The sequence below is a fragment of the Amblyraja radiata genome, chromosome 13 (assembly GCF_010909765.2).
Source record: "Amblyraja radiata isolate CabotCenter1 chromosome 13, sAmbRad1.1.pri, whole genome shotgun sequence".
NCBI lineage: Eukaryota > Metazoa > Chordata > Chondrichthyes > Rajiformes > Rajidae > Amblyraja > Amblyraja radiata.
Genome location: NC_045968.1, coordinates 2,591,102 through 2,607,942, shown reverse-complemented (window position 1 = coordinate 2,607,942; position 16,841 = coordinate 2,591,102).

Here is a 16,841-nt window from a genome sequence, read left to right as displayed (position 1 = left end):
CCGCTATCTTTAACAGCTCCATCTAACTCTCTCTTCAAAGCATCCAGAGAATTGGCCTCCACCGCCCTCTGAGGCAGAGAATTGGCCTCCACAGATTCACAACCCTCTGTGTGAAAAAGTTTTTCCTCATCTCCTTTCTAAATGGCTTACCCCTTATTCTTAAGCTGTAGCCCCTGGTTCTGGACTCCCCCAACATCGGGAACATGTTTCCTGCCTCTAGCGTGTCCAAACCCTAAATAATCTTATATATTTCAAAAAGATACCCTCTCATCCTTCTAAATTCCAGACCATACAAGCCCAGCCGCTCCATTCTATCACCACTAGCTCATGGATAAATGAGCGAAAAATTTACCCTAATTAATGTTGCATTTTCTTCTCATTCGTGTCAGGCACCACAATAAAAATGTGCACCCATACGGACAAAAATGTAGATTTATCTAATTTAACCAAACACATTCAAAGTACAGATACAATGGGCAGATGCAATAGTGGCATTTGAGGGGCTTTTAGATAGGCACGTGCATGCACAGGGCATGGAGGGATATGGACCATGTACAGGCAGATGAGATTAGTTTAGCTTGGCATTATGATCAGCACAAACATTGTGGGCTGAGGGGCCAGTTCCTGTACTTACTTTTCTATGTTCCAAATCACACCTATCATAGGTCATAAAGTCATAAGTGATAGGAGTAGAATTAGGCCATTCGGCCCATCAAGTCTACTCCACCATTCAATCATGGCTGATCTATCTCTCCCTCCTAACCCCCTTCTCCTGCCTTTATTTGATCAAAATACTCCATAGGTTAAAACTGGAAATTGTCCAGCTTCAGTAGTGTATGAACCGTGCTATTTGAAGCTTGGAACACCGTAATGTGTCAAAAATGGCAAATTTAAAGATTCTACTAAAATATATTGATCCTGTAGTAGAGTTGAGTAAATATAATCACATAACTGCTTTACCTTTTGGACAGGATTGCATAATACCTCACTCATTAAAATTGGACGAACCATCAGGTGTACATTTGCCGTTATTAGAAAAATCAAAATGATTAAAAGATTGGAAAAATAAACAACACCAAAACAGCAAAGGAAAATAAACCAACCATCACCCCACGAGCAGTAAATACATTTAAAGGTCAGTCAAATGATCAACATGTGAAGCGTGTGGAAAGAACCTCCCAGCATTGCATGGTTCTCTCTTCCCCACATTACGCTTTCACCACAAGCCTGCAGGTAAGACTTGGTAGCCTGATTTTCACGGCATAACCCAGCTGCTACAATGCAGAAAAAGCCTCCAGTCTGTCTCATAGTGCTTCATTGAAAAGAAGAAATAACAGGTGCTGGAAGCAAGAAGCCCCAAGAAACAAAAGCAGAAAATATCGCAGATTCACAGCAGTCTGCAGCTATATACGCATTAACAAAATAAATCGGTCAATATTTTTTATATAACGTTATCCTCTTCCCGTCTCCATTTTACCCATTCTTACTGGAAATAAAAAGCATCTTATTTTGGAGTTCTGACAAAGTGTAGGACCTAAATCATCTGCCTGTTTCTCATCTCTATAAATGTTCACTGACCCACTGTGCATTTATTACACTCTTGGCTTTTGTGAAATGTGGATGGGAAGTTTTTATCCATCGCTGAATTCACTGACCTTACTCTTGTTGTAACACATGAACCAGACAGCTCCCCACTGCTGATCGAAGATAGACACAAAATGCTGGAGTAACTCAGCCGGACAGGCAGCATCTCTGGAGATAAGGAATGGGTGACGTTTCGGGTCAAGACCCTTCTTCAGTCTCGACCCGGAACGTTGCCCATTCCTTCTCTCCAGAGATGCTGCCTGTCCCGCTGAGTTACTCCAGCTGTTTGTGTCTATCTTTGGTTTAAACCAGCATCTGCCATTCCTTCTTACACATCCTCACTGCTGATCACTTGGTTGTGGATTGCACACTTAAGAAATGTAACTTGTTAAAATTGTTCAACAAGTGCTTTGGGCTGAAAACCATCAGATACAGTACAAATACAACTTGATTAGTACTGGTGTCAGGGGCTTAAGTAGGTACTTATTTGTGCGAACAATGCACTGAATGAAACACTGGCTTATTGCCTCCTTGATTACAAAGATCTTATCAACTGCATCAACATAAAAAAAACAGCAGTTCATATGTACTTCCCTATTTCCATATAAATCTCTTAAGAACTAAACGATTTTTTACTGTAATGAACTATAATAAGCTTCACAAATACCCAATGGTTCAATTTTTGATAAGGCAGGAAAATTCTCTTTGGCATCCACACAATACGACAGGGGGCCAGAACCACCATTTCAATGCGTTGGGATGACCTAATATCATGAAAAGCACCATATAATTAATTTAATTTTCCAAAATCATGGCTGAAATCATTGATCATGAAACCATCACATTTTCCATTGTTATATATAAAACAGACTCAAAACTGAATGAAGCCAATGTTTCATTTCCAGTAGGATTGGGTAAAATGGTAGCGGGACGAAGGCAAGGTTATAGACAAAATATTGACTGATTTTTTTTGTGTATATAGATAGCTGCAGACTGCTGTGGATTTGTAGCATTTTATGCTTTTGCTTCCAGCACATGCTTTTCCTGTTTTCCATGAAGCACCATGAGACAATGTGGAGGCTTTTTGCCCCTCTTGGTTACAAATGGACTGCAGATAATAAAACGATGGATGTTCTAAAGATAGTCGCGATATATTCTTTTGCAGATCCTTGCAAGAAAAAATGCATGATTAAATGTTATAGCTTGAGGCCTATATTCTATGGTAGGAATATTGGCAAAATATCATTGCCGTTACCATCCTTAGACCATGAAACCAGTAGCAACTTTTGTAGTTTGCATGAGTTTAATTAAACATTGAAACCCAAAAGCAGTTATCACAAAGTGCCCTGTTGTTGGCCTCACTGAAGGAAATCAATGATAATTAATTGAGCTATAGTGTATGTTGGTGGTGAATCTCGTGAATACAAGTCATTTAGGAAGAAGCACAACTCAAATGTTTGTAGTGTGTTCAGTTAAACCTCTTACCAGCCCTCGAATCCTGTTCTTATGGTCCAATTCTCTGAGGATAAACGTACGAGGGTTCCATCATAAATAATCATAAAGAAAGCGAATGGTATGTTAGCATTCATAGCAAAATAATTTGTTCTACTGCAGTTGTACAGGGTCATGGTGAGACCACACCTGGAGTATTGCGTACAGTTTTGGTCTCCTAATCTGAGGAAAGACATTCTTGCCATAGAGGGAGTACAGCGAAGGTTCACCAGACTGATTCCTGGGATGGCAGGACTTCCATATGAAGAAAGACTGGATAGACTCGGCTTGTACTCGCTAGAATTTAGAAGATTGAGGGGGGATCTTATAGAAACGTACCAAATTCTTAAGGGGTTGGACAATCTAGATGTAGGAAGATTGTTCCCGATGTTGGGGAAGTCCAGAACAAGGGGTCACAGTTTAAGGATAAGGGGGAAGTCTTTTAGGACCGAGATGAGAAAAACATTTTTCACACAGAGAGTGGTGAATCTCTGGAATTCTCCGCCACAGAAGGTAGTTGAGGCCAGTTCATTGGCTATATTTAAGAGGGAGTTAGATGTGGCCCTTGTGGCTAAAGGGATCAGGGGGTATGAAGAGAAGGCAGGTACGGGATACTGAGTTGGATGATCAGCCATGATCATATTGAATGGCTCAAAGGGTGGCCTACTCCTGCACCTAATTTCTATGTTTCTATGTTTCTAATTGAAGAACATTTTTTAAAGTTAATAACTTGTCAGCTTCTAGCTTAAACTCTTGTGTGTGGCTCAATATCATTAAATGCCTAGTTTGAATAGTTAAAGGGTAGAGGTTCATGAATCTTAGTTGTTACTGGTGGGGATTTTCCAGTACCACTAATGCTTTCCCTACAAATATTGTTGGATACTGACTCTAGTAGCAGGGAGATTCAAGCAGACATTGGCACCATCACTCTGCCAGTGTCCGCAGTCTGGGCCAAAAAGATTGCTGAATACTTCAATGACAATAAGCCTTGATGTGTAATTAGTGAGTTGGGTGGAGGTTGTATCAGAACAGGAGGTGGAAAAATGTCCATTTTGCCGTATTTGAGAGACCTGATTAAATGCTAAGTTAAATTAAGTTAAGTTAACCTTGTAAAGGCACAAACGTCATGAATAAATGATTTCTTTATTCATTATTAGATTAGATTAGATTAGATAGGCTTTATTGTCATTCAGACCGAAGTCTGAACGAAATTGAAATTGAAGCAGTCATACATACAATACAATACAATACAATAAAAAACAACAATAAACACATATTAACATCCACCACAGTGAGTCCACCCAGCATCTCCTCACTGTGATGGAGGCAAAAGTCTTAGGTCTGCAGTCTCTTCCCTCCTCTTCTCCCTCTGCGCTGAGGCGATACCCCCCGGGCGATGTTACAACTGTCCCGCGGCTCAAACACCGCGGCCCGGGGTGGTCGAAGCTGCCGCCCACCAGTCCTGCTGACGCAGCCGCTGGCCCGCGGCCGAACCCCGGACTCAGGCCACCACCGCCAGAACACCGTCCCAGCCACCGGAGCACCGTTCCAGCCCCGAGCCGGATCGCCCTCACGTGAGTACCGTTACCGTCTCAGCCTCGCGCCAGGCCGCCCCGACATGGGCGCCGCTCCTCCCTCGGGCTGGGCCGCCCCGACATGGGCACCGCTCCTCCCTCGGGCTGGGAACGCCGTACCTCCCCGAGCTCGGCCTCTCCGACGGGAGCACCGTTCCTTCCTCGGGCCGGCCGCCCTCCCGGGAGCGTCACAGCCCCTCACGAAAGCCCTGTTCCAGCCCCGAGCCGGGCCGTCCTCACGGGAGCGAGCCCAGTGCGAGTCCTGGCTGGCTCTGCCTCCTGAGTCTCGAGGTCGCCAGCTCCGCCATTAGGCCTCAGCGCAGACGGAGGCAGAGAAGGGGAATACGACAAAAAAGTCGCATTCCCCCGCAGGGAGAGACAGCAAGCCCCGTTTCAACTCCCCCCCCCTCCCAAAACACAAACTAAAAACCAAAACTAGACTAACCAAAACGAAAATAAATAACACAAAAAACACAAAACAAACAGGACTGCCGGAGAGCCGCTGCAGCCAGAGCCGCGCCGCCACTAGGGACTTCAGGCATTGTAGGTAAGATATACATGCAAGTTTAGCACTCTAAAGGGCCTGTCCCACCAGCATGTGATAGCATGCGTCTAGCGTGACCAGACATGGTCACTTGAGGCGTACGGCCACGCTGGGCCAGTCCCACTTCGAACCGCGGAGGCGTATGGAGTTGTGCGAGGCTGGTCCCGACATCGTACGGGGCTCCGAAAATCCTGCACTGTCCGAAAATTCCGCGCGCCAACGGCCTGTCGGCCCGCAGGCGCATTGAGGGCGTACGCAGCGTCTTGACGTCGTACGCAGCGTCTTGATATCGTACGCAGCGTCTTGACGGCGTACGCCTAGCGCATGGCGTTGCGCAATGACGTCACCGCCCGGCGTGCCCATTGCGTGATGACATCACCGCCCGACGCCGTGCGACGTCCAAATTCAGTCGGCCCGCCTCCTGCCCAGCTGATTGGTGAGTATGACGTAAATTATGTCACGCGCGAACATTGCGCGTACTTACCGCAAACTTAGCGCGAACTCCGCTTCCGTTTGGTCTCGCTAGATGCATGCAATCGCGTGCTGGTGGGACAGGCCCTTTACATAATAGTCATTGTTGCCACTGAGAGGCTGTTGCCTCATGGACTCGAGGTGCGCTCCTGCTGAGGTGGCAGGACACTCTCATGAAGAAAGAGGAAGAGAGAGCGAGAGAGGGAAGGTTCTTATGCACTAGGGCACACCCCTATACCCTGTGACCCTACCCCTGACTGCTGAGGGTTCGCATAGTAAGAGTGGCCTAACCGCTAGGTACCACAACAACCTGCTATATAGAATACGGCAAAATATATTTCTAAAATGGCTTGTATTTAAATCAAGTTAACTGAAGCTAAGTTAAGTTGTTATAGAGCAAGGATACATTGCTTTTGGCTCACCGAGTCCACACAGACTATCGATCAACCCTTCTCACTAGTTCTATCTCATCCCACTTTCTTATTCACTCCCTACACACCAGGGGCATTATACAAAGGCCAATTAACCTACAAACCTGTGTGACTTTGGGATTTAGGCAGAAACTGGAGCACCTGAAGAAAACCCGCGTGGTCATACGGAGGACGTGTACAGAAGTCAGTATCGCACCCGGGTCTCTGGGCCTGTGAGGCAGCAACCATCAGCTGTGCCGATTACTTTCAAACTGAATGTAAATGTTTGGATTTGAACAAGTGTCTCTGCTGAATTAATTACTTTAATCACTGCACAACTGCTAGAACACTATGTTATAAAATCTCTGTAATACTATGTCCCCGAGACTCTATCTTAACCTGTATATCACTCAGCTACTTCCTTACCTGTAATACAACTCTCGCCAGCCGTTATTGCTACTGATACCCTCATTCGAGCTGGCAAATCCTAATCTCATATCCCCACCTGATCAGCAATCACCAATGCTTTGGATGTTGTAGAAAATCAATGAATTTGTTTTAATGATGCTTCACTGCTTGATGTAAATACTTCAGGCAAATAGCAAGTCGGATCAGCTAATACTGTAAAAATACATCATCTTGTCCAACCTGTCCTCTGCAATCTGAAATCTTTATTCAAATGTAATGATAAGGAGCTAAGAAGCAATTGCTGAGAGTAAATAGATTGGCAAAATGATATCAATCTTGTATTTACAAATGTTGCAGAAGTTGATCAATGCACAGCATTCCTCATTTTTTTGACGTTATGGTGACATTTTCACTTTACACTCAAAATATCAATCAATCAATCAATCAATCAATCAACATTTATTGTAATCAGCATAGCAAATATAAACAAGCCTTAAAACATCGAAATCTCGGCTAAGTTACCAATATCACAAAGAGTGCAGAATGAAAATGGATTTGAGCTACATCCATGTCAAATGGTAACCATGGGAATCAGGTTTATATTTATGCTGCTAATGTGATTTAACAACGTTGCGTTAAACATGTTGCAATGCACCAAGGGCAATTGCTTTCTTTTGCAGAAAAATAATTTTTCATACATTACAAAGACTCTGGTCCATGGAATTCCGAGATGCAATACTCTGAGCCAACTACATTTCTATTTTATTTCTGGGATAAGTAGTACAAAACAACTACTTTGTGTCCTCCCCACCACCACCCCCCCCACCCAACTTCCACTCCCCTCCCCCTCCCTCCCCACGCCCCACCTCCCTTCCAGCTTTCTTCTCCCCCATTACAATGGATCTGAAGAAGTGTTCCCACCCGCAGCGTCACCTATCCATGTTCTCCAGAGATGCTGCTTGACTTGCTGAGTTACTCCAGCAGTTTGTTTCCTTTTGTTTGCTGAATGTAAGCATTGGCAACAACTAAAAAATAATTTTGACATGGAAATTTGGAATTTGGTAAGGGGTTAATGTAAAGTGCAGATTGAAGATGATCAGAAAGTGTTTAGCTGCATCCACTGCATAAAATAGCTCACCAACAAACAGGGGACTAGAAAGTCAAATAAACACTGGTGTCCAAAATGTGTAGTGGCTGTGATTTAAAACTTTGAAAACTTCAGAGGGATGAAACAGTCCAACTTTCCACAGTTATAGCTAACATGGTGGCTGAGGTGCAGATTTATATATATTTTTAATTGCTCATACACTGAATACTCAATTATGATCAATAAAACACTTAAACTCCGTGAAGGATAAATAGATAAATGCCAAAGAGAATACATACAATCATCTTACCAAAGTGAAATGCAAAATGCACCAGGACGATTGCTAACTGTGATTGCAAAATGTCCAATGGCATTAAAGGAGAAAGAAGCTTATTCTGTGTCAAACAGAAAAAAGGGTGGAGGGCACTGCATCAGAATCACTGCAGCCAATGCCAACATGGGAGCTTATAGGCATGAGGAACTGCAGATGCTGGTTTACAAAAGAAAAGGCACAAAGTGCTGGAGTAACACAGAGGGCCAGGCAGCATCTCCAGAGAACATGGATGGGTGATGTTTCACGTCGGGACCCTTCTTCAGACTGATAGTAATAGGGCGGGAGAAAACTGGGGTGGGTGAACAAAGCCTGGCGAGTGATAGGTGGATATATGTGTGGGGGGGGGGGGGGGGGCTTGGCAATTGGTTGGACATAGGCCAGAGATGTAAAGATAAAAAGGGTGCGATAAGGAGATAACGATATAAGTGGTGCAAAATGTGAATCCAGAGGAAGGAATGCAGGAAGGAGACATGGGGGAAGAGAGAAGATAGAAATGGGTTCATATCTGGGTGGGACACAGCAAAGAGAAAGTGGGGAAAATGGGGGAGAGGAGGAGGGGGAGGGGGAGGGGGAGGGGGGGGGGGCGTTGTTTGTTTGTTAGTTACCTAAAATTGGAGAATTCAATGTTCATACTATTGGGTTGTAAGTTACTCATGTGGAATATGAAGTGTTGTTATTAAAATTTGTGTGTGGACTCTCTTTGGCTATGGAGGAGGACCAGGACTGAAAGGTCAGTGTGGGAATGGGCAGGGAAGATAAAATTGTTAGCAACCGGGAGACCTAGCAGGCCTGAGATATGACTGAGCAGTTATATTTATTAGGAAAGACTGAAAAAGTTGGACCATTTGTTTCTTCTTCTTGGTTCTTGGTCCTCCAAAATATTCCAAATGGAATTTAAACTGGTGGAGGGAGGACTTAAACCAGAAAGGGTTATTGGGAAGAAAGAGCTACTTTAAATTTAGTTGCATCTGGTTGGGTAACTATAGTAGGGTGGAGAGTATTCCATGCTTTAATTGTGTGTGCGGGGGAAGAACGAATTGCTGTACACATCTGTCTTTGTAGCTGGGATCACAAATTGGATCGAATGCCCTCGTCTGCTCCTAATTGGATTGGGTTTGGTGTAGGTCTTGTAGTCTATTTCGAGCTGACCATTTAACATTTTGTAAAAACAGGTCGAACGGTGAGCTTCACTACTTCTTCATTACTGAGGGATTTGAGAGATTGTGAGAGGTGTTAAATAACAAGATATCAAATCATTATAAATATATAGCACAGATACCGGCCCTTTATTCTCATCTTATCCATGTGGTCTGGGTGGCCTATCTAGCATCCATTTGCTCACAATTGGCCCGTATCCCTCTACAACTTTCCTATCCAAATGCCTTTTAAAAGTTGTGATAATATCTGCCTCCACCATCACCTCTGGCAGCTTGTTCCAGATATTCACACCTCTCTGTGTGAAAGTGCACCCTCAGAACTTCCTCAAATATACACACCGTTTCCATCTAAACTCAATCAGAAACCATGGTCCACAAATATAAAACTGTCAGGGCTAACTCCAAAAGGGTGAAACTTATTTACCGGGAGACTAATCAGAATGTAGAACTTTCTGTCGCAATAATTAATTCAATAGCAAATGTCCACTTATTGCAAAAAGGGATAAACATGAGGAAATGAAAAGGAGAAAATATTGATAACCTTAGAGGAAGGAAGGGAAGGGACCTTAAATTCCAACATGGATCAGTTGGGTTGAATGTGGTGCTGCTGTTTAGGATTTGACAAGGTATAAATCCTAGGGTATAGGGTGGCAAGGTGGTGTAGCAGTAGACCTACTGCCCAACAGCACCAGAGATGTTAAATGTAACATCTCTAAGTTTGCGGATGACACAAAGCTGGGTGGCAGTGAGACTGCAGGGTGACTTGGATAGGTAGGGTGAGTGGGCAGATGCATGGCAGTTGCAGTATAATGTGGATAAATGTGAGGTTATCCACTTTGGTGGCAAGAACAGGGAGGCAGATTATTATCTGAATTGTGTTAGATTAGGAAAAGGGGAGATGCAACGTGACCTAGGTGTCCTTGTACACCAGTCATTGACAGTAAGCATGCAGGTGCAGCAGGCAGTGAAGACAGCAAATGGCATGTTGGCCTTCATAGCGAGAGGATTTGAGTGTAGGAGCAAGGAGGTCATACTGCAGTTGTATAGAGCCCAGGTGAGACACAACTGTGTGCAATTTTGGACTCCTAATTTAAGAAAGGACATTCTTGCTATTGAAGGAGTGCAGCGTAAATTCACCAGGTTAATTCCCGGGATGGTGGGATTGACATATGATGAAAGAATGGATCAACTGAGTTTATATTCACAAGAATTTAGAATGTTGAGAAGGAAACTTATAGAAATATATTGAATGGCGGTGCTGGCTCGAAGGGCCGGATCGACTACGCCTGCACCTATTTTCTATGGTTCTATGTTTCTATGAGACCCTGGTTCGAGCCTGACTACGGGTGCTTGTCCCTATGGAGTTTGTATGTTCTCCGCATGACCTGCATGGGTTTTCTCCGAGATCTTCGGTTTCCTCCCACACTCCAAAGACATAAAGGATTGTAGGTTAATTGGCTTGGTAAATTGTAAATGTAAATTGTCCCTAGTGTGTGTAGGATAGTGTAAGTGTGCAGGGATCGTTGGAGAGGGCTGACTCGGTGGGCCGAAGGGCCAGTTTCCGAGCTGTATCTCTAAACTAAACTGAACTAAACTCAGAAGGGTCTCGACCCGAAATGTGACCCATTCCTTCTCTCCGGAGATGCTGCCTGTCTCACTGAATTACTCCAGCATTTTGTGTCTATCTTTGAACTAGACTAAACCTCCTCATCTTTCACAGCGCTAATTGGCAGCTGCATGAACAGAAGTTGGCAATTCTGACGGCGACACAGCTCTTTAACTATTTTCAGTGATGTTTGGAGAAACGTTAGCAGAAAGATGGCAAATTAAATGGGGAAACAGCAGGCACTGAAGAGCATAGTCGAAGAAAACTGATAACATTTCCAAAACAGATTCTCATTGTTGAAGAAAATTCCCCCACAAACGTCAGAGGAATAATGTACCATAAATGTTTCCTTTGCCAGTGACATTTACATCCCTGGAAGCTTAAAAATAAATCTACTGCTTTCACCTGCATTGGACTCATAATTTATGGAAGGAAAGATCCACACTGCTAATGAAAGGTTCCATTTTATTTCAGTGTGATTTGTAAACTGATTTTACAATTGGAGTCACTCTGGATAACATGAAACCACTGACAATGTCTATTGATATCTGATTTTCCTTCCCATTGACTGATTATATTAGAAAACATCGACTTTCAATTCTGCACATCCACCACATATGCTATTAAACTATTCAGTGATGCCTATGATAAAAGATGGGCATCACACCCCTAGTTCACCAACATCTATCTATATTACTAAAAGTCTGTTCTTGACTGGTTTTGGCAATCTGTGCTGCGATTTCCGAGAGAACGCCGCTACCTACGGCCGTCATTTTTGGCCACCTTGCTCAGAGCCCCCCTCCGCCGCATGTGTGCCGAGGATTTTTCCCGTCGGTTAAAAATGACAGAGATATTAATGTTTTTACAAAATTCCCCATTCTCTCTGCTGCCCCCGCTGGCGGTAGGGGGGAGGGACTATAAAACAGGAAGTGGTGTGCCACACAGTCTCTTCAAGATGGAGGAAGGCAGAAGGTCACGTTTATCTGAGCTGTGAATAACACTGAACACATGTCTACTCAAATGTAAGTGCCCTTAGTGGTTCTAAAATGCTTGCAGAATGTGTCTATTGGTTCTAAAGCTTGCAAAACATGTCTCTAATGGTTCTAAAGCTTGCAACAAATGTCCATTGGTTCTAAAGCTAGCAAAAAGTGTATCTATTCGGTCCAAAGCTTGCAAAAAAAGTGTCTATTGGTTCTAAAGCTTGCAAAAATGTCTATTGGTTCTAAAGCTTGCAAAAAAATCTCTATTGGTTCTAAAGCTTGCAAAAAAATGTCTATTGGCTCCAAAGCTTGCAAAAAATATCTATTGGTTCTAAAGCTTGCAAAAAATGTCTATTGGTTCTAAAGCTTGCAAAAAAAACGACTATTGATTCTAAAGCTTGCAAAAAATGTCTATTGGTTCTAAAGCTTGCAAAAAAAAATTATATTGGTTCTAAAATGGTTCATACTAGCGCTCCAGAAAGCCCCCCCCCCCCCCTGGTTGGCTTGGCTTGGGTGTGTCTTGAAATTGAAAGGCACTACTTACTGCAAATGATGGCATGAAGTTGAAAGGCATTACTTACTGCAAATGGTGACTTGGGAGCTTTGGCTTGAAGTTGAAAGGCACTACTTACTGCAAATGGTGGCTTGGTTGCTTTGGCTTGAAGTTGAAAGGCACTACTTACTGCAAATGGTGGCTTGGGTGTGGCTTGAAGTTGAGTTCGTAGGGGGCGCTCTAGCGGCTGCGCCTGTCAGCAGCGCGTTAGTCTTTTCAATTTTTAGTATGTTTTAAAGTATGTTTTAAAGTTTGTTTTAATGTTCCTTTGTGTGTCTTGTGTGGGGGGTGGTGTTGGGGGGTAAGGGGGAAACCGCTTCAGTCGCCTCCTCCACGGAGAGGCGACTTTTTCCAGGTCGCCTCCCCGTGGCCTAACAACGAGGATCGGCGGGGCCTTTTCTGGAGACACACCCGGGGGCTTCAGCGACGGGCAGAGCGTGGAGTCTCGGCGTGGAGCGGGCGAGCCCTCGCTGGGGCTCGCTGGATGGGAGCGCTCCGTTTCGCTGGCCCGCGGCAGCCGGCAGCCTGAAGCCGCGGTCTGCAGAGCTCCAGATGGCGCGGCGTCCGCAGCCCGGGATCCCTCGTGGGGGACCCGGGGGAAGAAGAAGCCATCACGGCCGGCCCGCGGCCAACTTCTACCGCGGGTGCGGCATGGACTTACCATCACCCCTGGAGGGGAGCTTCGACCATCGGCCCTGCAGTCTGCGGTGCTTCTGGCTGCGGCGCGGTGGGAACCTTAAATCTTCGACCGCCGGCCTGCGGCCTACACCAACCTGAAGCCGCGGTCTCCGGTGGGAAAGAGCCGATCCTGGACTTACCTTGATTTTGACTTTGTCCCTTACCATCTGGACGCCCGCAGCAACGGCTGCGGAGGGTGGAGGTCCCGACCACGGGGGGAAATGAAAATGGAGGAGGACTGGCCAAGTTCTGTGCCTTCCACCACAGTGATGAATGCTGTGGTGGATGTTTGTGTTACATTTTTATTGTGGTTGTGTGTTCTTTATTATTGTACCGCTGCTGACAACCCAAATTCCACCGACCCTGGTTGTGTGGTAAATAAATTCTATTCAATTCTATTCAAAGACACCACTTACTGCAAATGGTGGCATGAAGTTGAAAGGCACTACTTACTGCAAATGGAGGCTTGGGAGCTTTGGTTTGAAGTTGAAAGGCACTATTACTGCAAATGGTGGCTTGGTTGCTTTGGCTTGAAGTTGAAAGGCACTACTTACTGCAAATGGTGGCTTGGGTGTGGCTTGGGTGTGGCTTGAAGTTGAAAGACACCACTTACTGCAAATGGTGGCATGAAGTTGAAAGGCACTACTTACTGCAAATGGTGGATTGGTTGCTTTGGCTTGAAGTTGAAAGGCACTACTTACTGCAAATGGTGGCTTGGGAGCTTTGACGAAGTTGAAAGGCACTACTTCCTGCAAATGATGGCTTGGCTGTGGCTTGAAGTTGAAAGGCACTACTTACTGCAAATGGTGGCATGAAGTTGAAAGGCACTACTTACTGCAAATGGTGGCTTGGGTGCTTTGGCTTGAAGTTGAAAGCACTACTTACTGCAAATGGTGGCTTGGGAGCTTTGGTTTGAAGTTGAAGGGCACTACTTACTGCAAATGGTGGCTTGGGAGCTTTGGCTTGAAGTTGAAAGGCACTATTACTGCAAATGGTGGCTTGGTTGCTTTGGCTTGAAGTTGAAAGGCACTACACTGCAAATAGTGGCTTGGGAGCTTTGAAGTTGAAAGGCAGTACTTCCTGCAAATGATGGCTTGGGTGTGGCTTGGGTGTGGCTTGAAGTTGAAAGACACCACTTACTGCAAATGGTGGCATAGTTGAAAGGCACTGCTTACTGCAAATGGTGGCTTGGTTGCTTTGGCTTGAAGTTGAAAGGCACTACTTACTGCAAATGATGGCTTGGGTGTGGCTTGAAGTTGAAAGGCACTACTTACTGCAAATAGGGGCGTGGGTGCATTGGCTTGAAGTTGAAAGGCACTACTTACTGCAAATGGTGGCTTGGGTGCTTTGGCATTAAGTTGAAAGGCACTACTTACTGCAAATTGTAGCTTGGGTGCTTTGGCATTAAGTTGAAAGGCACTGCAAATGGTGGCATGAAGTTGAAAGGCACTACTTACTGCAAATAGTGGCTTGGTTGCTTTGGCTTGAAGTTGAAAGGCACTAACTGCAAATGGTGGTTTGGGTGCTTTGGCTTGAAGTTGAAAGGCACTAACTGCAAATGGTGGTTTGGGTGCTTTGGCTTGAAGTTGAAAGGCACTACTTACTGCAAATGGTGGCATGAAGTTGACAGGCACTACTTACTGCAAATGGTGGCGGGTGCATTGGCTTGAAGTTGAAAGGCACTATTTACTGCTAATGGTAGCATGAAGTTGAAAGGCACTATTACTGCAAATGGTGGCTTGGGAGCTTTGACTTGAAGTTGAAAGGCACCTCTTACTGCTAATAGTGGCTTGGGTGTGGCTTGGGTGTGGTTTGAAGTTGAAAGGCACTACTTACTGCAAATGGTGGCTTGGATGTAATGGCTTGAAGCTAAAAGGCATTACTTACTGCAAATGGTGGCTTGGGTGCATTGGCTTGAAGTTGAAAGGCACTACTTACTGCAAATGGTGGCATGAGGTTGAAATGCACTACTTACTGCAAATGGTGGCTTGGGTGCTTTGGCTTGAAGTTAAAAGGCACTACTGTAAATGTACTTACTTCCTGTTTGCACTGTATATTGATTTTACATAAAACGCTACCACTTACGTCTGTGATTTTTGGCCATCTTACTCAGTCCCCCTCCACTGAGCAGGTGCAGAGAATTCTTCCCATCAATTAAAAATAAAAGTGTTATTAGTTTTTTTTTAAATGTTGTGAATCTCTCTCCTGTCAATCACTCCATGAAAGCCACACCTTTTCCGGTGGGGGGGAGGGGTTATAAAACACGGAAATGTGGGTGTGGCTCAGTCTCTGCAAGATGGAGGAGGGAGAGGTCACGACTCGCTGTCTTTAGTGGCTTTGCACCCTACTTCAAATGGTATGAAACTGCAATTGAATTTGGTGGCCTTATACCCTGCTTGAAATAGAATTTCAAGGATTAGCCGTGAGTCAACTACCAGCCCACCAGCCGTGAGTGAGTGAGTTGCCAGCACAACAGGCTTGATTGACTGAGACGCCAGCCCAAGAATCCATTTGGCGCACAATTTGCATACTAGCCCTCTGGAAACCAGTCCCTTCAGCCCACAACACCCATACTAGCGCTCCAGAAAGCCCCCCCCCTCCAACTGGCCACCAATATTAGAATTGGTGGAGATGTGGAATATTGCTTTGGATGACCAGCCCTCCTGTGTGATGCTGGGACCCAACAGGTCCCACTTAGTCTAGTTAAGGACACAATTCTGTTTAGTTTAGTTTAGCTTAGAGATACAGCACGGAAACAGGCACTTCGGCCCACCGAGTCCGCACCGACCCAGTGATCCCCACACATTTATGTATAGGGCTCACATGTATAGGGCTCTGGTGAGTCCACATCTGGTGTATTGTGTACAGTTTTGGTCTCCTAATTTGAGGAAGTACGTCCTTGTGATTGAGGCAGTGCAGCGTAGGTTCACGAGATTGATCCCTGGGATGGCGGGATTGTCATATGAGGAAAAATTGAAACGACTAGGATTGTATTCACTGGAGTTTAGAAGGATGAGGGGGTATCTTATAGAAACATATAAACTTATAAAAGGACTGGACAAGCTAGATGCAGGAAAAATGTTCCCAATGTTGGGCGAGTCCAGAACCAGGGGCCACAGTCTTAGAATAAAGGGGAGGCCATTTAAGACTGAGGTGAGAAGAAACATTTTCACCCAGAGAGTTGTGAATTTGCGGAATTCCCTGCCACAGAGGGCAGTGGAGGCCAAGTCACTGGATGGATTTAAGAGAGAGTTAGATAGAACTCTAGGGGCTAATGGAGTCAAGGGACATGGGGAGAAGGCAGGCACGGGTTATTGATAGGGGGCGATCAGCCATGATCACAATGAATGGCGGTGCTGGCTCGAAGGGCCGAATGGCCTCCTCCTGCACCTATTGTCTATGTTTCTATATTTACACTATTCTACAATTACACATACACCAAGCCAATTAACCTACATATCTGTGCGGCTTTGGAGTGTGGGAGGAAACCGAAAATCTCGGAGAAAATCCACGCAGTCACAGGGGGAATGTACAAACTCTGTAGAGACAGCACACGTAGTCGGGATCGAACCCGGGTCTCCGGTGCTGCAAGCATTATAAGGCAGCAACTCTACCACTGCGCAACTGTTCCAACTATCAAATGGACCAAGTTTGCTGTGGATCGTGATAGAAATAAATCAGCTTAAACTTAAAAGAATTAATTACTAGTGACCATTTGCAATCATAATTTTGGTCTTGAGCCCAAACCACTATAGTTTGACTGCATTTGTGATATTGGTTTATTATTGTCACTTGGAATGAGATGTGGTGAAAAGCTGTGTTTGGATGCTATCCAGTCAAACTAAGCAAGGGTACAAACAAACCACACAGAAGTACACCAGACAGTGCAAAGAGAAACAATATCACAGTGCAGAATATTGTGTTACAGCATTATATTAGAGTGACGGAGAAAAAGTGCAAGGAG